The following is a 23,386-nucleotide window of genomic DNA, read 5'->3' as shown; positions in this document are numbered from 1 at the left end:
GGACTTATGAGGAGAGGCTGAGGGAACTGGGATTGTTTAGTCTACAGAAGAGAAGAATGAGGGTTGGATTTGATAGCTGCTTTCAACTACCTGAAACGGGGTTCCAAAGAGGATGGCTCTTGACTGTTCTCAGTGGTAGTGGATGACAGAACAAGGAGTAATGGTCTCAAGTTGCAGTGGGGGAGATTTAGGTTGGATATTAGGAAAAACTTTTTCACTAGGAGGGTGGTGAAACACTGGAATGCGTTACCTAGGGAGGTGGTGGAATCTTCTTCCTTAGAAGCTTTTAAGGTCAGGCTTGACAAAGCCCTGGCTGGGATGATTTAATTGGGGATCTGTCCTGCTTTGAGCAGGGGGTTGGACTAGATGATCTCCTGAGGTCCCTTCCAACCCTGATATTCTATGATTCTAACAGGGCGATATCATTGCAACAGACACTACAATGACACTCAGTATCATTGTGGGCCATTGTATTCAATTTGTGAATTGTTTATATAGGATTGTATTCTTCTTCATGGGGGAAGATTACCATAGCTCCTCCAGGAGCCTGTCCCCCCTCCCACCGGCCCTTTGTTTTGACTCACATCCCAGCTCCTGTTGCATTAATCGAGAACCAGTTAGTCTAAATTAACTGTTGGAAAGGAGATGACAGTTCATAAATTGTTTCACTAATCTGTAACAATGAGTGTTAGAAAAAGAGCAAAAAGGAGAGAATGAGATGAATCAGTATATGTCAAGGTTCCTTCCCCACTCTGAACTCTAGGGTACAGATGTGGGGACCTGCATGAAAAATCCCCTAAGCTTATTTTTACCAGCTTAGGTTAAAACTTCCCCAAGGTACAAACTATTTTACCTTTTGCCCTTGGACTTTATTGCTGCCACAACCAAGCGTCTAACAAATATATAACAGGGAAAGAGCCTGCTTGGAAATGTCTTTCCCCACAAAATCCTCCCAAACCCTACACCCCCTTTCCTGGGGAGGACTCGTTAAAAATCCTCACCAATGCATAGGTGAACACAGATCCAAACCCTTGGATCTTAAGAACAAGGAAAAAGCAATCAGATTCTTAAAAGAAAAATTTTAATTAAAGAAAAAGTAAAAGAATCACCTCTGTAAAATCAGGATGGTAAATACCTTACAGGATAATCAGATTCAAAACACAGAGAATCCCTCTAGGCAAAACCTTAAGTTACCAAAAGACTCAAAAAAAAGGAATATACATTCCATTCAGCACAACTTATTTTATCAGCCATTTAAACAAAACAGAATCCAACGCATATCTAACTAGATTGCTTATTAACCCTTTACAGGAGTTCTAACCTGCATTTGTGCTCTGGTCCTGGCAAAAACAACACACAGACAGAGAGAGAGGCTTTGTTTCTCCCCCACCTCCAGCTCTGAAAGTATCTTGTCTCCTCATTGGTCATTTTGGTCAGGTGCCAGTGAGGTTGTCTTAGCTTCTTAACCTTTTACAAGTGAAAGGACTTTTCCTCTGGCCAGGAGGGATTTAAAAGTGGTTAGCCTTCCCTTTATATTTATGACAGTATATAAAAATGGGGTGCTGATATAATTCAAGGACTGCATTGAGGCGCTGATTTGTAAATAAGAGGAGAATGGACCAAAACTGTTGTCTCAGAAATTAGGCTTATTGGACTACATAATGAGATTGTAGCCTATTCTGTCCATCATCCCCTTTTAGAGATTCTTAAAAAGAGAGTCTTTGGGAAGCAAAAGCATGGATTTTGGTGGCATTCCCCATAGGAAGGCAGATAGGCCTCTGCTTCGCTACAGAGACTGTCATTCTTTGTGACACCCAGGACTCAGTACATCAGTGGGGCTGCCTGACCATCTGTGCTGTACCAGCAAGGACCCCGAGTTGATATACGTGAGATCCTGCTCTGTCTTCTTCCCTTCCTTTTTCTGTTCCAGTCCACCCTCCAGATTTTGATCAATTTTCATTCTGCTACAGTTTGGAAAGCTATGAAGAACAGAGAGACATTGCATCAGTATAAACTCACAACTAGACTTTTACACACCATATGGACTAGAAACTCTAAAAATATAAAACTTAGGTTCATTTAGAAGTTGGCTGCATTTGTTTAGGAAAGATTCTAGTTGCTGTGGGCAGGCCACATGTGTGTATATAATAATCTGCCTTGTAGAATTGCCATGAAGATTTATCAGCTCAGGTATAAAATCTTCTCATCCACTTTTACTGTTATGATGAATTAACAATGAAAAGCAAATGAAATCTTACTTATCCATTACAATTTTTATTCCCCTCAGTTTCTAATGTAAACCTACATATACATGCCCAAAATTTATGCAGAAGATTATTTATCTCCACATAATGCTGATTACAGTTACTATAGCAGTCTGTTATGTCCAGCACAGAAATGAGTGGGATGCTTATTCTGGAATGAACAAAATAAAGTACATGTTAGCCATATAAATACTTCAGGAGAAACAGATGGATATATTAAGCGTTCACCATGTTTGGTAAATGAACAGTCTTTTAACCCATTCAATAACCAGATACACACTCACACATCTGCAAACAAAAGGGATCACCAAATTAAATGAATAGACAGCAAGTTAAAAACAAACAAAAGGAAGTATTTCTTCACACAACACACAGTCAACCTGTGGAACTCTTTGCCAAAGAATGTTCTGAAGGCCAAGACTATAACAGGGTTGGAAAAGAGCTAGATAAATTAATGGAGGATAGGTCTATCAATGGCTACTAGCAAGGATGGGGAGGGATGGAGTCCCTAACCGCTTTTTGCCAGAATCTAGGAATGAGCGACAGGAGATGGATCACTTGAATATTACCTGTTCTGTTCATTCCCTCTGAATCACCTGGCATTGGCCACTGTCAGAAGATAGGGTACTGGGCTAGATGGACCTTTGGTCTGACCCAGTATGGCTGTTCTTATGTAAAGGGACTAACACCGTAGAAATTCCAAATAATATGTACTGCTGTGGATTATGGTAATAATGATTTATTGTAGGAACTATGGAAGCAGAAATAGTGAATAAATTAGTGCTTGATCCTGTATTTAAAATGGTCAGATGTGCTTCCTTTTCTAATGTAAGAGCCAGATAATTTGCACAAATGCCACCTGAAAATACTGTTCTAATTTAGGTTGTTCACTACTGTGTCAGGCATCAGCTGTCTTCAGCAAACATGCAATTAAATTGCACAAATAAATAAATAAATAAATAAATAAATAGATGAATAAATAAAACTTTTTAAAATCATGCTCCTTTGATGCAGCTAGTTTGGGAACATCAGTTTGAGCCCAGTCATGTGAGGTAGTGTCCTGAATTACACCTTCCAGCACTTCACAGGATTGAGCCTCATTTTAAATAAAAGAACAGGAGTACTTGTGGCACCTTAGAGACTAACAAATTTATTGGAGCATAAGCTTTCGTGGGCAACAGCCCACTTCATCGGATGCATAGAATAGAACATATAGTAAGAAGATATATATATACATACAGAGAAGGTGGAAGTTGCCATACAAACTGTAAGAGGCTAATTAGTTAAGATGCGCTATTATCAGCAGGAGAAAAAAAAAATTGTAGTGATAATCAGGATGGCCCATTTAGACAGTTGACAAGAAGGTGTGAGGATACTTAACATAGGGAAATAGATTCAATATGTGTAATGACCCAGCCACTCCCAGTCTCTATTCAAACCGAAGTTAATGGTATCTAGTTTGCATATTAATTCAAGCTCAGCAGTTTCTCATTGGAGTCTGTTTCTGAAGCTTTTCTGTTGCAAAAGTGCCACCCCTAAATCCTTTTACTGAATGGCCAGAGAGGTTGAAGTGTTCTCCTACCAGTTTTTGAATGTTATGATTCCTGATGTCAGATTTGTGTCTATTTATTCTTTTGTGTAGAAACTGTCCGGTTTGGCCAATGTACATGGCAGAGGGGCATGTCACTATCATAGGACCTAATCACATTAGCCATGCCATCAGGGGCTTGTTCACCTGCACATCTACCAATGTGATATATGCCATCATGAGCCAGCAATGCCCCTCTGGCTGAGTCATTACACATACTGAATCTATGGCATTCCTGAAATGCTGAAAAATATCTATATTGTGGTCTTCAACAGCAAAGTTGTGTTAAATGGGAGGATTTTTTTACTCATTTTGAAAGGAAAGAAGAAATATGATGCTGTTCTTGTGATTGATTTGGCAGGACTGTCGGCTGAGGAGGTTGAAATCATTCAGTCCTAGAACTAGGAGTAACAGCACAGGGACAGTCGGGGCAGATGGATAAGGACACTTGAGGACCTACTCGTTGGCTCTAACAGAAGGAGCCAGGAGTAGTTTGACTTTATGATGGATAGTTTGACTTTATGATGGGCTGTTAAGTGGAAGGAATGGTTTTTTTTTCCAGAGGCTGGAGTCAGCAATGGTCTGGTTCCTGGAGCAGAATGCATGGAATAGGGAACAGGAGCTTGCCCAAAGAGACTGGGATCATGACCTGTTGCAGTCCCTGGTACAAATGGTGGTGGAACAGATTCTGGTTCCAATTGCCCCAATAGCCACTGCTGGTGTCCAGAAACTGGCACCTCCTCCTCAAGCTACTCCTCCTCCTGCAGCCCAGGGTGCTACTGAGGTGGAAGATCCAACTCTCCACCTCTATGATGTGGGGGGAGGCTATCAGAATCCAGCACAACATTCTGCACTGGCACCTGGCCAGAGGGAGCCCTGTGAATGTACAGAAGGGGACAATAAGCCTGGGGCTGTGCCTGAAAGCCATCATGTGTTCAGCCCTGAAACGCTGCCCAAAAAATGCCCACATTTGTCTCCTCAGATCATTTTCTCTAGCTGTTCAGGGGAGGGGTTTACCCCGTTTTGGGAGAGGGGGGATCAAGACCAAAGACATGCTGTCATAAGCATTAAAAGTTTTAATGCTTCCAGCAGCTCCCATTGGCCTGGAGTGACAAACCGTGGCCACTGAGAGCTGTGATTGGCCCAACCTGCAGACACGGCAGGTAAACAAACCGGCCCGGCCCGCCAGGGGCTTTCCCTGCACAAGTGGCAGAACAAGTTTGGGAACCACTGTTCTAGGACATATGGAGTGCATCTGTTCATCCAAATGAACTGTCTTGGGGATCTCCATCTACCTTTAACTGTTCATTCTATATCAATATAGTCTGAAAAATCCTTTCAGGGACAGAGTTGTACTATTGAAACCATCAGATTTTGTTACTGTTCTTTTTAAGAACTGTCCATACCTGCTGTTGTTAGAGCTGTGACTTAAGACTTGCTTGGTGTTGTTTAAAACACCTCTTCCCAGTTGGCATTTTCCCCCCTTCCGGTTATTTTTGTCTGTGGAGCACTCACTCACTTTCTTCATTGCCAAGTATTATCCTCTTTTCTTCTTTGATAGGAAGCTGTTAGTCGATTATCTCCTAAAGGGAACGTTGGCAGGGCAACAGCCAAAGCTGCCTTACTATAAACAAGCACTCCTGTGTGACCCCGACTAATGCTGTTTCAGTGGAGTAACACAACAAACAAATTTAAAGAAAGAGGAATGATCTTATAACCTTATCAATGAAGGTTATTGAAACTGAGAGAATGTAAATTTCTTTCAGTCCTGTGGGGTGGGCAAAGATAAACTTATATTTGCTGTTTTATACTGACATTATAGTTTTGACTTTCCAAAGGGAAAACAATGAAGATGGTATTCTGAACAACATAGAAATCAATATACAAACATTCCAAAACACATATGGACCAGATTCCATAACCCTTACTCACAATGAGTAGTTGTTTTATTATGCCCCATATCCAATGGAAAGAAGTGGAACTACCTATGGGATAAGAGTATGAAAATCTGGCACAAAATAGTTAACTACAAGACAGTTTCTTTTGCAATCCTTGTATATACTAAACCAGTGGTTCCCCAACTTGTTCCAGTGCTTGTGCAGGGAAAGCCGCTGGCGGGCTGGGCCAGTTTGTTTACCTGCCTCGTCCCCAGGTTCAGCCGATCACGGCTCCCAGTGACCGCGGTTCGCTGCTCCAGGCCAATGGGAGCTTCTGGAAGCAGCGGCCAGTATGTACCTCGGCCCGTGCCACTTACAGCAGCTCCCATTGGCCTGGAGCAGTGAACCAGGGGACACCATCATAGGCCCTAATCACATCAGCCACACTATCAGAGGCTCGTTCACCTGCACATCTACCAATGTGATATATGCCATCATGTGCCAGCAATGCCCCTCTGCCATGTACATTGGCCAAACTGGACAGTCTCTACGTAAAAGAATAAATGGACACAAATCAGATGTCAAGAATTATAACATTCATAAACCAGTCGGAGAACACTTCAATCTCTCTGGTCACTCGATTTCTGATCTCAAAGTGACTATCCTTCAACAAAAAACCTTCGAAAACAGACTCCAACGAGAGACTGCTGAATTGTAATTAATTTGCAAATTGGATACAATTAACTTAGGCTTGAATAGAGACTGGGAGTGGTTGAGTCATTATACTAAGTAAAACTATTTCCCCCTTGTTTAATAACTTGTTTATTCCTTCCCCCCTCTCCCCCCCGCCGTCACTGTTCCTCAGACGTTTTTGTAAACTCCTGGAAATGTGCTGGAAATGGCCCACCTTGATTATCACTTCAAAAGGTTTTCTCTCCCCCCACCCCACTCTCCTGCTGGTAATAGCTCATCTTAAGTGATCACTCTCCTTACAATGTGTATTTTTTCATGGTCTGTGTGTATATAAATCTCCCCACTGTATTTTCCACTTTATACATCAGATGAAGTGAGCTGTAGCTCACGAAAGCTTATGCTCAAATAAATTGGTTAGTCTCTAAGGTGCCACAAGTACTCCTTTTCTTTTTGCACTAAACATACAATTCTTTATATTTGGGTAGGGACTGTATCTTCTCTCATAACTCATGTTGAACAGCACTTTACTTTATGTCAAGTGCCATTGAAACTAATGGGACTATTTTCAAGGTAAGGTTCTCCCTGGCATGAGTAAGGGTGTAGGGATCAGGTCTCGTGTTTGCAAAGTGCACAGCACGCTTTGGGCACTGTGCAATACCGCAGAGTACCCATCATTTAGCATACCTGCACTGACTGCTTTCCCTCTGCTTTAGAATTTTGCCTGGGTCAATGATTAATACTGAATGCTTCGGAGCTCAATTCTTCAATCTTTACTAATGCTGAGTAGCACTTCAATGAAGCCAAAAAGCAACCAAATGGCCTGTTTCTAAAAGGGGTTAGAAATCAATGAGCTGCGTGGTAGAGTGAGCTACTGTTCAGCCATTGTGAATAAGGTTGGAAGATTCAGGCTCACAGCAAAGAAGGCAATTCTCTCTTTCTGCATCTCCCCATCAAAGCATAAGGGGAATCTAGAACAAACACAAGGAAAAAAACATTTAAAACAAAACAAAAACAAGCACTTAACCGCTTCTTGAGTCAGACCAAGTAGGAAATTATCTTATGCTCTGAGGTATAACACTTGCTTACCCTTATCTTAAGCTTACCCCAGCACCCAAGAATTGTGCAGGAGGGACCACACACACAGACTCTAGGGGTGCTAGGACTCAGCTGGTATCTCCCTTCCCCCTTGCCATATGGCCTTGGGGATAACTGCAGAGAGGAGCCAGACAGACATTTCAGCTGGAAGGAGCAGAAGCAGCCAAAGATGGGATCTTTGGACTTCTGGACATTCCAGTCAAAAGTATAGAACATTCTCTGACTTTCTCTGTTGTGTGCTGATTGGTTGTTTGCTCCAACCCTCCTCATTCCCCTTCATTTCCCTCACAGTTTCTTCACCTCCGCTTCACTCCTACCCTCTTCTACTCTGCCCTGTTCCTCTTAGTCCCCTTCCCTTTTCTTTACATTTAGCTTATCCCCTCCTAGGAGCTCCCACCAAATAAATACATAAAATAAAATTTTAAAAAATCTTTGAATGAACATGCCATTTGCTGCTATCACATTGTTTTCTCTGCTTGTGTGTTCTACCCTTTCCTCCACCCGGTATCTGTCTTGTCTATTTATACAATATTGTTACATTGTTTCCTTGTACTCACCCATCTGTCTGTCTACATCCATTGGTCATCTCTTGTCCTATACTAACATTATAAACTCTTTGGGACAGGGACAACATACTTGTCTGTCTGTCTGTCTGTCTGTCTGTTTGTTTGTTTGTTTGTTTTTCTGTGTTTAAACAACACTTGGTGCAATGGATCCTGGTCCATAACTAGGGATCCTACATTGTACAATAATACAAATAAATAAATAAATAAATATCTTAATCATAGTACCTTAGCTTCCTCAGACACAAATGTGATTGATAGTAATAAAATTATCCAGTCATTAATGCTCAGCATATGTGAACGCAAGTTTATAGTGCAGGTAAAATAGTTTAGGAAGCAACTGGATTTGGATATTTATATCAGTGTAAGTGTTTAGTATTGTATCAAAACGTTGCATATGCACATTAGCCATGATTTAAAAGTATGGATAGGAGCACTGTGTCTAATTTCTATATCAAGAAAGAAAATTAAATAAATATTAGATATACTCAGCTCTAATACTATCGTGTTCTGAAAGCTTGTGGCAAGTCACTTAAGGGATACTGGTTAATTTTAAAATTGTAATGTATATTCTTAGTCAGATACTCTTACTAAAGTCAGAAGGGACCATCATAATCATCTAGTCTGACCTCCTGCACATTGCAGGCCATAGAACCTCACCCACCCACTCCTGGAATTGACCTATACCTCTGTCTGAGTTACTAAAGCCCTCAATTCATGATTTAAAGACTTCAAGTTACAGAGAATTCACTGATTACACTAGCTGAAACTTTCAAGTGAACCCATGCCCTATGCTGCAGAAGAAGGTTAAAATACCCCCGAGTGTCTATGCCAATGTGACTCAGGGGAAAATTCCTCCCTGACCCCAAATATAGAGATCAAATAGACCTTGAGCATGTGGGCAAGACCCACCAGGAATATACCTGGGAAAGAATTCTCTGTAGTAACTCAGAGCCCTCCCCATCTAGCATTCCATCTTACAGCCGTTGGGGATTTTTGTAGGCAATCCAGTCATATCATCCCCTCCATAAACTTATCTAGCTCAATTTTGGAGCCAGTGAGGGTTTTTTTGCCCCTATTGCTCCCCTTGAGAGGCTGCCCCAGAACTTCAATCCTCTGATGGTTAGAAACCTTCGCCTAATTTCAAACCTAAACTTGTTGATGGCCAGTTTATATGTGTTTGTTCTTGTGTCAACATTGGTGCTTAACTTAAATAACTACACTCCCTCCCTGGATTTTATCCCTTTGATGTATTTATAAAGAGCAATCATATCTTCCCTCAGCATTGTTTTGGTTAAGCTAAACAAAACCAGCTCTTTGAGTCTTCTCTCATAAGATAAGTTTTCCATTCTTTGGAGCATCCTAGTAGCCCTTCTCTGCACCTGTTCCACTTTGAATTCATCTTTCTTAAAGATAGGAGACCAGAATTGCACACAGTACTGCAGATGAGGTCTCACCTTCTTATAATGGTTCTAACACTTAGAATCATAGAAGATTAGGGTTGGAAGAGACCTCAGGAGGTCTCTAGTCCAACCCCCTGCTCACAGCAGGACCAACCCCAGCTAAATCCAGCCAGGATCCTCTCAAGCTGTCCTTAAAAACCTCTAAGGATGGATATTACACATAGGAAATCCATTCCAGTGCTTCACCACCCTCCTAGTGAAATAGTATTTCCTAATATACAACCTAGACCTCCTCAACTGCAACTTGAGACCATTGTTCCTAGTTCTGTCATCTGCCACCACTGAGAACAGCCTAGCTCCACCCTCTTTGGAACCCTGCTGCAGGCAGTTGAAGGATATGATCGAATCCCCCCTCATTCTTCTCGTCTGTAGACTAAATAAGCTGCCAGCCATATTGTTAAGCTGGTGAAGTAAAAGGGGTAGACTGAGCTCATGTGCTCCCTCTTTCTCTCTATTTTTTTACAATCCCCATTACACTACGGAGAGAAGTAATAAAGTGATATAATGGGTAGTGCTACTGTAAAACTGAGCTATGATGAAATCATCTGATTTTAAAAGGTGCTCTCACCTTTTGTCACACCTGACATCATTTTAAGATACTGATGTAACAACATCAATGGAAAATCTAACTGAAGAGATGATCAAGCTGTGGAAAACAGCACCAATTAAGCCTAAACATAAAAGCTGAATCATTACTTCATGGAACTTCACTGAAGAAATAGCTGATCTATTCTAATGAAAATTCTGATATTTGTATCAAAATAACTGTTTAATTTCACCTAACCTTCCAATGATTACAAATAGAAAGTTCACACCTGTAGAATGGTTAATAAAACACAGAGGAGCTTGAAGCACTAATAATACTTGATAGTGATGTGATTTCATTTTTGTATTATTAGTTTAACACAGTTGGAAGGTGCATATTACAACTTGGCACATTGTTACATTGCACTGTATGAAAAAAGGAATAATTAACAAACTGTGTTAAGAAATAGAAAGATTTTATATCTAATCCACCTCAAAATACTGATTTAAATTGTACATGTGCCTAAAAGAAAATATATTATTTAAATACTAAAATAATAGATTGTCTCAGCAATTGTCTCAGATTGAGCACCACCTGGAAGAACCTCCATTTAGGTCCTTGGAATTTAGTCTTTTTTCTTTCTTTCTCTGCAAATTGCCTGTGTAGCATAAAAATGTGGGATAAATATGGTTTTATTAGACTGTGTAGAATTTAATTACCTGTACGTGTTGTAGGGTAAATCCTACTCACTTCACTCAGATGAGCAGTCCCATTGATTTTAATGAGACTACATTTGTGAATCAGCTGAGCAAGAATATGCTTTTGACATGATTTGCCTGTACAGTATAAAAAAAGTTTAATGCAGCTCTAATATTGACACTGTGCCATGAATAAGAACTATTTAGAATAAAAACATAGCCTAGCCTTTTGAAGTACAGTTAAATATCTTGTCACAAAAACTGCTCTTGATATTCCATTGGTATTGACTGGTTGATTCCTTTCTGTAGCAAATATAAATATCTATTTATATTCTAAAATATGAGTCTTATTTATAAGTCACATGATTTGTTTAGGGTTTCAGAGTAGCAGCCGTGTTAGTCTGTATCCGCAAAAAGAAAAGGAGGACTTGTGGCACCTTAGAGACTAACAAATTTATTTGAGCCTAAGCTTTCGTGAGCTACAGCTCACTTCATCGGATGCATTCAATTTGTTTAAGAGGCTATTTTACATTTTACCATTTCTTGCCTCTACTCTGGGTTGTTCTGCACTATACAGTGTTGCCACCATAAGCCAGACATATATAAAACCAAATTCTGAAGTTTATACTGCAATTTAAACTGTGTTTAATATGTTTCCCAAAACTGACTGTCAAACAGTATATATTTTAGAGTCTAACAAATTTATCTGAGCCTAAGCTTTCGTGAACTACAGCTCACTTCATCGGAATGCATCCGATGAAGTGAGCTGTAGCTCACGAAAGCTTAGGCTCAAATAAATTGGTTAGTCTCTAAGTTGCCACAAGTACTCCTTTTCTTTTTGCAAATACAGACTAACATGTCTGCTACTCTGAAACCAGTGTATATTTTGATATTTCAGTGAGAATTTCAAAGTAAAATCTCATAATAATACATTTTGGAAATGACATAATTGTGACAAACCTAGATATAATAATAGAATACAATTATTAAACTCCTAATACTCCTGTATTCCTGATAGTAATTCTTAATTAACACTGTGATTTTCCCCTCTGGTTATCTGTTATCTGGACCGGTGATCTGCTAGGTCACTCCAATCCTTGACTCAGGGAGAAAGCCTTATGCTGCTCTGCTGTGAGAACCCCTACTCCTGGGCTGTTCACGCACAGCCTCTGGAATGTAAGCTGCTCCTTGGATTGTGCAACTAAATGACACTAGCCAAAATCTCCAGTCCCAGACATAACCCTAGGAAACTCTGTCTTGCAGTGTATGCTGGATGCTGCAAGCGTACATGAGTTCGTCAATTTAACAAAGAAATTGATATGTACCAGGCTTGTTATCCCAAGGGGAGTCTCTGTCTCCCTTCTCCCCTCCCGAATAATATGTTATGCAGACATAAGCTGTAGTGTAGACATAGTTTTTTCACTTTAAAAGAAGAAACACAATATGCTTGCCAGTTTTCCTAGAACAAATTCCAGTTAAGCACATTACTCCCAAGTTTTCTTTAACTGCATGAGCAGTTAAGTTCTCAGTTAAGAGTTTGCAAGATACACAACAGTGATATCAATCTGACTAGAACCAGCAGTGCCATATTTTTGTTGAAGGTTAAACACACAAAGATACATACACAAAGATACACTAGAAAATGTGCAAAGCATTAAAGTTCAGGTTTCAGTGATTGGAGAAGAGTAACATTATGTTAAATTCAGAGGGCAGTCTAATTTGGTGATACTTACACTTTCTTCTGTTTCTCTTAGCCCATAAATTACTCCAATTACATTATCTTACTTATACACATTTACCAACACATAACTTACACATCTGAACTTTTCCCACTCGGTCAAGTAAAATCTCAGTTGGTGTAACTTTTGCAAGTTTATTACAGGTCTTATGATATGTGCTGTTTTTCTGAAAGCCCCTGCCCCTAAAGTACTGCAATTGTGTGAGATGCAGTTTTCACTGAAATTCCCCTCACTCCAAAAGTAAGCTTCTGGCTCCTTTGATTGTGGGGGAAAGCTTGAAGAAAATGACATGACTGAACACTAAAGACTTAAACCTCAAAAGGCAAATTAAAAAAAAAATCCAACATTTATATATATTTATTTAAATCTCATTATTTTTAAGCCAGACTTATAATTTTTGAATGCTTGGTGTTGGTAATACTGTAATTTATGCTCTTCTCATTCAGTCTCTCAGTGTGTATTAATAATAGTCTATAAAAATGAGGGCCAACCACAAGAGTAAGCTGACTACCCCAAACTTATGTTAAATCTCAGAACTGCTTGGCATCTTTGGTGTGTATGAGACAGCAACAGAGACCATATCTATATTAGAGAAGTGTACCAGTTTAAATTGATTTTTAAATTGATTTAGTTAAACTGGTGCACAATCTTAATGCAGATGCAATTAAATATATTTAATCCTTCCTATACAGAACGATTTTGCACCAAGGACTTTATTTTAAAGCCAGTTTAAAGTGGTGCACATTTCTACTGTAGAAAAAGCCTTTGGGTCCTGTAGACTTAGGTTCCATTACACACATGTACACTCTTACCATGAGTAGTTTGCAGTATATCATTTTATAAATCACCTCTAATGTAGTCCAGTAGTTTACTGGTAAATTTAGTTTTGTTATTTTTAATGTCAGCATGGGCACAGAGTGAATCTGAGGTCGATTATATCATGTATTTGTTCATTTATTGCAATTTATAAAATGTCCCAATCCCATCTTCTTAAAATTCCATATACCAAATTACATAAATTAAATAATAATTGACACAAAATTAAAAAAAAACCCAACACCTGTAATAAAATTGATTGCATCAAACCATCAAAAACTCTTCCATCTCCACCACCCAATTGCTTCACCCGCCTCCCCTCAACACCTGCAGACTGTTCACCAGAACTATGACCCTTCCAGGAGCAAGACTACAGTCTCCTCTCTACATGCTGCACACAAATTAGAATGTTGCAATCAACTTATCTCATCTCATGCAATTATGCCCTGTACTTTTGCCCTTCACACAGCTTCCAGTACTACTCAGTCCACCCCGATACACCTCATTATCTCTTTATTTGGATATGCTCCACATTCACTGTCTTTTTTCTCACCTGTACTTTAGTTCTGAACTGACCTTTAACTAACCTCCAGGTGTTCATTTTCTCCTTGTGCTGATCCATATTCTGCACATTGTAATGTATTTAAGTAAAGAATGGGGAAAAGCCTAACTTTATTTAAACATATGTTCATCAAGGTGTCAAACCTTCCCTCTGACCCACACCCACTATTTCTTCCTCACCAATTATTTCTACCCAGAAAAGTATTTTGGCTCCTTATGAGACACCTATCCGGTATTAAAAGTAGTGTCTAAAACCAAAAATTTCTAGAAAATTATATATAGTTGAATTTACAAAGATAATTGAGTACAAAGTATCTACACAATCAAAATCACCTCAGTCAAAGTATCACTATAGATAGAAAGCATGCCTTTAAGCAAAACATAAACACTTAAGGGCATGTCTACACTACAAAATTAAGTCGACTTTGTGTAAGTTGACATTGAGCCTCTGAATTAATTAAATCGATTGTGCATGTCCACACCACACTCATTCTCTCAGTGGAGTGTGTCCTCACTAGCAGCGCTTGCATTGATGCACAGAGCCGTGCTTTGTGGGTAGATATCCCACAGTGCAACTAGCCACAGGAGGTTTTGGGAAGGGCTTGCAATGCCTCATAGGACTAAAAGATGGACACTGGTGGTAATGGAAACGTGGCTTTGGCCTCCTATGATGAACTTTACTCCCTCCCTCCCCTGATATCAATGGCAAACAACACATGTTGTTGTTTTTTTGCATCCTTTTTTTGAAAGCCTGGTGTAGCTTCATGTACACCATAGCATAAAAAGTATGGACGCTGCTCAACTGTGCACTCTTGTTGTGATCATTACAAACACCTTGCACCTTATCCTGCAGTATTTTCATAGCTGAGACAGGAGCCACTGTGCAGAACATTGCAATCTCATGTAAACTGCCCTGCTGCAAGCCATAGAATGAAAAATTCTCTGTTGCTGGTGGCAGTCACCCATCAGCTGAACATGGTGGAGCACCATTTCTGGTCCTGGGAGACAATCACTGACTGGTCGGACCTCATCATTATGCAGCTATGTGTTGACGAGCAGTGTCTGCAGAACCTTTGAATGTGGAAGGCCACTTTCCAGGAACTTTGAGCAGAGCTTTTCTCAGTCCTGAAGTGTAGCAACACTAAAGTGAGAAGAAAAGGAGTACTTGTGGCACCTTAGAGACTAACAAATTTATTCGAGCATAAGTTTTCGTGAGCTCCGATGAAGTGAGCTGTAGCTCACAAAAGCTTATGCTCAAATAAATTGGTTAGTCTCTAAGGTGCCACAAGTCCTCCTTTTCTTTTTGCGAATACAGACTAACACGGCTGCTACTCTGAAACTAAAGTGAGAGCTGCTCTGACAGTGGAGAAGTGAGTGGTGATTGCTCTATGGAAGCTTGTGATGCCAGACTGTTACTGGTCCGTGGGCAATCAATTCGGAGTTGGTAAATTCACTATGGGAGGTTCTGCTGAGAGGAGTAGTGACTCTGGGCAATATGTACGACATATTGGGTGTATTTGCTGTGATGGGGTTCCCTAACTTTGGTGGGGTGATAGATGGCACTCATATCCCTATATTGGCACCAGGCCACATTGCCGAAAAGTACATAAACTGAAAGGAATTCTTTTCAGTGGTGTTGCTCATGCTGGTGGATCACAGGGGGCATTTCACTCACATTAATGTGCGAGGTCAGGAAAAGTGCATGATGTGTGCATCTTTTTAGACCACAGGTCTGTTCAGAAAAATGCAAGCAGGGACTTTCTTTCTGAATTGCAAAATAACCATTGATGATGTTGAATTCATGATCCTGGGAGACCCAGCCTACCTCTTCTTCCCATAGCTCATGAAGCCGTGCACCAGTCACCTGGACAGGAGTAAGGAGCAGTTCAACAATAGGATGAGCAAGTGCAGAGTGGTGGTGGAATGTGCCTTTGGACACTTAAAAGGTTGCTGGTGCAGCTTGCTTACTAGGTTAGGCCTCAGTGAAAGCAATATCCCCATTGTTAATGCTGCCTGCTGTGTGCTCCATAATATCTGTGAGGCAAAGGGAGAAAAGTTTCTGCCAGAGGGGGGTGTGGAAGTAAATCGGTTGGCAGCTCATTTTGAGCAACCAGATACCAGGACAGTAATAAAAAGGCCAGCAAGGGGCTCTTCATCTCCATGAGGCTTTGAAAACTCATTTCAGTAATGAGCCACAGTAATGTGTGATGCTTATTTGGGTTGTGCCTTCCCAAACCATCCCCTCTTTTACATTAGCTCCCCTGTAAACCATCCCTCACCCGCATGACTGGAATAAATAAAGAACATTTCTTTCTCAAGGAGTTTACTTTTATTATGCACAGACAAAAAAAATGAAAGCACAAAAAAGTAAGGTAAACTTGAGCAAAAGGGCTGATAACATTAAGAGGGGAGAAACAAAGTCAGCTTTTTTTCAAAAGCAACGCAATGGCTTGCCCATCAAAGTTCTTGGAATGGGTGCCTTCTGTTCATTGTACCCTTCCCCATGGTTGAGTGGAAAGGATATTGAACTGTTCCCCTCTCCGCTGCCTGGAACATTTCGGGGAGAAATGCTTGCAGGTGGCTCTAAGAGGGAGTCTAGTCTCAAGCAGCTTTTCTTGCAGCTCAGACAGTCAATTTAAAATGTCTGATTGGTCCTTCATAATCTGCAGCATCTCATACTGCCTTGAATGCCCCTGCTCTGGGGATACTCTCCTGCTCTCCAGTTCCAGGTCCAGTTTCTTGGAGAGTGAAATCCTCCAGACTCTGAGCTTGGTCTCAGCTGTCCCAGAGGCATTCATTATCTCTCTGAAAAATGTCATCCCACATCCTCTTTTTCCACCTTCTAATCTGGGAAAGCCTCTCTCCCAGTGTGAAGGATGCACTGAAGGACATGCCTTCCACTGTAAGGCATGCAGAGCACAAGCCAACCATTGTCAGCGCATGCATTGTTTCTGATGCAAGGTTGTTATTAAAAAAAAAATCATCTTATTACAGTTCACTGCAAACCACAACATAATCAGAATTCCTAGCTATTCCATGAGTCAGTTTGCTGTTCCAACCAGGGTGAATATGGCCCTGAGGCATGGGCGACAAACCTGCTGTGACACTACAACCCATATACTTCATATAAATATTGTTATAATATGATTTCAACATAACTATGAAATGTTTTGTGCAAGATAAGGCATGTGAGGTATCAGTGAAAGGTTATGGTGTGCTGAATATTATTACCCTATTTGTATGTGTTAGGATATAGATATTCAGGCCTGTCTGCAAAGGCCCGTACTTTAAGAATTTAGGTGTATTCTTATCACTTGGCTAGTTAGAGATATAAAAGAAAGAATCAAAATCACTGTCTGTGAGTGTAAGGTCCTTCTCTTACTGTGACAGTCTGAGGCCCTGTTCTTAGGCTAAGGCCTTTGGCTAAGCGACAGAGGCAACCATAAGCTGGGAAGCGACCGGTCACATCCTTATATTCTAAAGTAGTCACATTGAAAGAAGGTGCTATCGGGCTGTTAGGAATACAATCCTGTCCTGATAGTGCCTATCACCTCCAGAGAAAGGGAAGTGCCTAAAAGATGTAAAAGGAAATTGAGGTTGATAGTTTTCTGTCTAGTAAGAACTCACTTATCAATAGACACAGCTGGGAAACTCTTATGTCTTTATAGATGTAGTTGTGAAATCCTCACTTCTGTATTGTTTTGTCATTATAGTTCCCACTTTGCTATTGTTTATTGGCATGGTCTCTGTCTGGTTCTGTGATTGTTTCTGTCTGCTGTATAATTAATTTTGCTGGGTGTAAACTAATTAAGGTGGTGGGATATAATTGGTTAGCTAATCATGTTACAATATGTTAGGATTGGTTAGTTAAATTTCAGTAGAATGATTGGTTAAGGTATAGCTATGAATATTACTATATAAATTAGGGGCAAACAGGAAGTAAGTTGGGATTCGAAAATAACGAAAAAGGAACTTGTATTTAAGCTTGCTGGAAGTTCACCCCAATAAACATTGAATTGTTTGCACCTTCGGACTTCGGGTATTGTTGCTCTCTGTTCACGCAAGAAGGACCAGGGAAGTGGGAGAGTGAAGGAATAAGCTCTCTAACAGTATGCATGTATCATTTTTGTATCTAAAGTTAGGAATATTGACGGTACATCTGTACTACAAAAGTGTTTGCGCCTGGGGGACGCCCACCAGACAGAATGCAATCAGTCTGGCTGGCTAGCTGCGGACAAGTCAGTGGACCATTAGGGAGAACAATGGGTCTTTGAAGATGCTAATCTCCCACCTTCCTGGGATGCTGCAAACGGCCTTTAACTCATGGCTGCTTTAACACTGCAGGATCATGTTACCTGGTACTGGACTCCATGATAGAATACCAGTATTTTTCCACTTTTGGGGAGGACACACTGGAAAACAAAGGATTCCCGCCATATGTAAAACCTATTTAAGGCAGGGGCAGGACATAATAGGTGATTGTTCTTCACTGAATCCCCGCCCAGGATGACTGCTGGAAACATCTAAGAAACAAAGACAAAGGGGAAGAAGGAGCAAGCCCATGCTCGAAAGATGTCCGGCCTGTGAAAGGAATACCTGGAGTTTTTAGCTGCAAGCAAGGGCAGCTTGCCTTTAAGAAACTCTGCAATCTGCATAAAACAACATTTAGGGTGAGAAATTACTACTTGTAACCAGTTTCTTTAATATTTTAAGTTTATATTGTGTTTTTGTTTTATTTGCTGGGTAATCTGCTTTGATCTGTTTGCTAACCCTTATAATCACTTAATATCCATCTTTTGAAGTTAATAAACTTGTTTTTGTTTTCTCTGAATCAGTTTGTGGAATTCATAAACTGGGAGGGGCAAAAAGATGTGCATATCCTCCTCCACATTGAGGGAGGGAGCAAATTTCATGAGCTTACACTGTACAGTTCTCTGTGCAGCACAAGGCGGTATAATTTTGGGTTTACACTCCACAGGGGGTGTGCACTTGAGCACCAGACAGTTCCCTAGCTGAAGTCTACCCTTGCAGTGGTGATTTAAGCGTCTGTGTCTTTCTGCAGCTGGGAGTGTCCCTACCTGCGTGTTTGCTGGAGGAGGCTTGGAGGCCTGGCTCAACAAGACTGTGTAAGGGAGGCCAGTCTGGTGGAACAGCTGGGCTCATTGGTACCCCTAAATCAGATGGCAACCCGGAGGGGGTGCAACTCACCACACCCATATTGTGAGCACAGTTGGACAGTTGAGCAATGCCTCCTCCCCACAGTTATATGGACGGTGCTTGAGAACGGGGACAGTATTAAGAGTCCCAAATTGCCATCTTTTTCCAAGGTGGCTCCTGGGGGGGGCACATGAAGCCCTGCCCCCCTTTACTTAATGCTGTTCATAATAGATGGTAATCCCTTCCAACCAAAGCAATGACACGTTAGGGAAAGTGTGGTTGAGGGACTTGGAATTCACTGTGGCTGGTGGATCACATGCTTTATTGTTTGTGCTATGAGCACTTGTAATGAAAATGTCCTCCATTTCCCCTAGGTGATCCTTTGTGATATCAGTCTCCTGAGGAAAACAGAAGTGGTCAAAGGAGCAGAAGCTGCAAGCATCTGGCTACATAACTGGTCCTTATACTGCTGTTCTGTGTGTTTCAATGATGCCAGCAGAGTTAACACTGGAATGGTGTGGGAAAGTGTCCTACCATGGTGGAAGAAATAAGGCAGCCCTCCCAAGAATCTTCTGCAAAGGATTACGGAGTACCTCCATGAAAGTTTCATAGAGATCTTAATGGAGGATTCCTGGGCCACCCCTGTGCACATAAATGGTTTTTATTAGGGAACTGCCTTTGGATAGCTGGAACGGCCACAGGGAAGCATATACTCACTGCACCTCACTTTTTGTTCTGATTACACATATACAATGTTCTGATTACAATATAATAGCATGTAACCCCAACAGTTTGCTTGGAAATGCCTTGCCCAGCATCATGGTCGGCCATCACTCTGTCCTGTGTCCGGCTGGGCTTCAGGGTTAAAAACAGTTCCTGGCTGTCGGGGAGAACGTATTCACCACTTGCCCATCTCCCATTCTCCTCCTCCTCCTCTTCCTCATCCACAATTTCATCCGCATTGTTGCCCGAGGTGGCCCGGGACTCAGACTCCTGGTGTAAAGGGGCATTTCAGCAACCAGACAGGTGTCTTAGCCACTGACAATTATTGGGATGGACTAGCAATTATTCTGCTTGTTGCCTTTAGCCATTTAGCAGGCCTGGGCAGGAACTTAGTGTAACCAAGGAAAGCCGGAAAGGATAGGCAGCTATCACATGAAGTCAGCTTGACTCTACACCCTCTCTGATAAGCTGGGGTAAACATCTGTGAAAAGCAGGCGGTCTGGCTATATTTTAGGACTGCCCTTATGGGGAAATATAACTGCCAGACTATGTCTCGAAACTGCTTGCTTATTTTTTTCTTTTTTTAGTGACATATTTTTGTAACTCCTGCTTTTCCCCAATGGTTGATATTGTTTGGTCAGCTTTGTATCACTTTTGATTGACATGTCTTTGTAACTTTTTGGATATAAGGGGGGAATTGTTTAGTCTGACTCAAGCCGATCACTTCATGGACACATTGGAAGGCTCTCCAGCGTCAGACAGAAGGCCGACTACCAGAAATCTACAGCTGAAACACACAAATACTGTTCCAAATTCCTAAGGGGTAATTATCAGTTTGGGGTGCTCTGTAATCTATTGTGTTTGCATGTGTGTGAGACTAAACAAAGTGGATAGCTCAGTGGTTTGAGCATTGGCCTGCTAAACCCAGGGTTGTGAGTTCAATCCTTGAGGGGGCCATTTAGGGATCTGGGGCAAAAAAAAATTGGGGATTGTGCCTGCTTTGAGCAGGGAGTTGGATTAGATGATCTCCTGAGGTCCCTTCCAACTCTTATAGTCTAGTGACTTTACGTGAAGGCATTCTAGTGGGAGTGTTGGAGACTAATAAAGTATTGGCTTTAACTGAAAGCACATGGTTTTGATTTGTTTGTGTCAGTCATATAGCAAACAGAAGCGCTGCATCTCCTTTGATTTGTTCTGATGCCACCTCACAGAGAATAAAGTTACTTAGAGGTTTGGGTTCGGAGGAAGCCCAGGTAACACTGCATTTTGGGGTAGTGGTGGGGTCGCCGACAAGAATCGCATGCAGCTCGTCGTAAAAGCAGCATGTCTGTGGGACAGAACCAGAATGACTATTCATCTCCCTTTTCTTGCTGAAGTTTGTTTTTATTTCCACTCGGCAGTGCTGCATGTCCTTGGTGTAGCCCTTCTCCCCCATGCCCCACGCGATCTTTGCATAGAGTCAGCGTTTCTTCTGCTGGATCAGAGATGTGCCTGCACAGACTCTTCTCCCTGCACAGCAATAAGATCCACCACCTCCTGTGTTCACCAGGCTGAAGCAACTTTGGGGCATTGAGTCTCCATGGTCAGCTGTGCTGGCGAACTCTCCATGCCGATCAAACAGGAAACGAAAATTCAAAAGTTCCCAGGGCTTTACCAGGGGAGGGGCTGTTTCCCGTGTACCTGGCTGACATGCAGCAGAGTTGAAAAGATGCTCCAGAGTGGTCACAGTGGAGCATTGTGGGACATCTCCTGGAAGTCAATTAATACGATTTACATAACATAACATTTACACTACCCCTATTTAAACCTGTGAACATCAAATTAAGTGATATGCCTCTCGTGGTCGCAGAGTACAGAAGTCAACGTTACAGGCAATTTAGGTCAGTGGAAGGAACCTGGTAATGTAGACACATACATTATTAGGTTAATTTAAGGTGGCTTCCATTGATCTAAGTTTGTAGTGTAGACCAGGCCTTAGAGACAAGCTTAAAAATTATTCTGTCCAAGAACTGTTCTCTGTAGGAACAGGAGGGTAGAGATTATATCTATAAAGCTCCAGATAAATCACCAAGTAATATATATGTACAAACAAATTTTGGGCTTTATTCAAGAGGTTTGGGATTTAAAATGTACATTATTTATCATTTGGAATTAGCAATAGAATAGATTAAGTTACAATAATGTCATATTATTGCCGTATTAGCCATTTTAAACTACTGACTAGTTAATACTTGATTGAGGCAACATCCAGTGAAATATTAGAAATAGTACACAAAACATGGATTAATTACAAATCCCCTCACAAAAAAGTCCCTACCAAAATAGATACATCTCATTAAGTTTGTTAACAATGTTGGCACATTGGTGGCAAGCACAGTTTAAAATAAAAAAAATACAAATACATCCTACCTAATTTACACTAACTACATGCCTAAAACATTTGTTTAACTTTATTTCTTCAAAGGCACTAGAGCAGAACACAGAGGAAACTTCAGAGTAGGAGTGGGAAAATGTTCTCTGCATAGAAGGCAGCATTTCTTTCTGATCTTCCCTACTCACAGCATGTTTAAAATCACTGCATCAAAACACAGCCACTGCCAAAACAAATGAAGGAAAAGCACGCACGCACACTTCTGCAGCCTCATTAAAAGTTCCCAGAACTATCTGTTGCCAAATACATGAACTGCCTTTGTCCTGAAAGTAAAATAGTGCCTGCCATATTTAGCTGGTTCTGCTTCTATCATTTATGTTGATTCATGTGTTCACTAACCTTCAATAGAAGACAGAAAAATAAAAGTTTTAAAGGAAAAACCAACCTGCATCTACCTGTAACAGGAAAACAAGCTTAGACTACAAGAAAACACCTAAACGGAATGAGAGAAATAGAATAAATCTAAAACAGTAACTGGAAAAAAGTGACAGAGGAACCAGAAGATATTTTCCACTTTGAAGAACTGCTTGAGTCCTTTTTTTTTTTTTTTTAATCAAAAGGGTTGTCAAAACAAATGTTTTTAAGAACAGCCATGAAAATCTGAAAATGGCAACAAATAAAACTTCAGATTAAATGGTTGAAAGCAATAATCTTTTGGAGAAATGAATAAACTAACATTGTACTTAGGTGAGAGAATGGACGAGAGAATACTATGCAAAAGTAATCACTTATGGCAATATACTATGGACTATAACAGTGTTTCCCAAACTTGGGATGCCGCTTGTTCCGGGAAAGCCCCTGGCGGGCTGGGCCAGTTTGTTTACCCTCCACTTCTGCAGGTTTGGCTGATTGCGGCCCCCACTGGCCACGATTCACCGCTGCAGGCCAATGGAGGCTGCAGGAAGCTGTGGCCGGTACATCCCTCGGCCCGCACCGCTTCCCGCAGCCCCCATTGGCCTGGAGCGGAGAACCGCAGCCAGTGGGAGCTGCGATCGGCTGAACCTGCGGACGCGGCAGGTAAACAAACCTGCCTGGCCCCCCAGGGGCTTTCCCTGAACAAGCGGCCTCCCAAGTTTGGGAAACAATGGACTATAAAAATGCTTTAAAAAATGAAACTGATATCATGCAATACAGAGACTTTAGGGAGGAAAGTACATGGTTATCTGGTGATCCCAGAATATTCACTGAGGGA

Source organism: Eretmochelys imbricata, chromosome 1 (genome assembly GCF_965152235.1).
Source record: "Eretmochelys imbricata isolate rEreImb1 chromosome 1, rEreImb1.hap1, whole genome shotgun sequence".
Lineage (NCBI taxonomy): Eukaryota > Metazoa > Chordata > Testudines > Cheloniidae > Eretmochelys > Eretmochelys imbricata.
Note: the sequence above shows the minus strand (reverse complement) of the source record.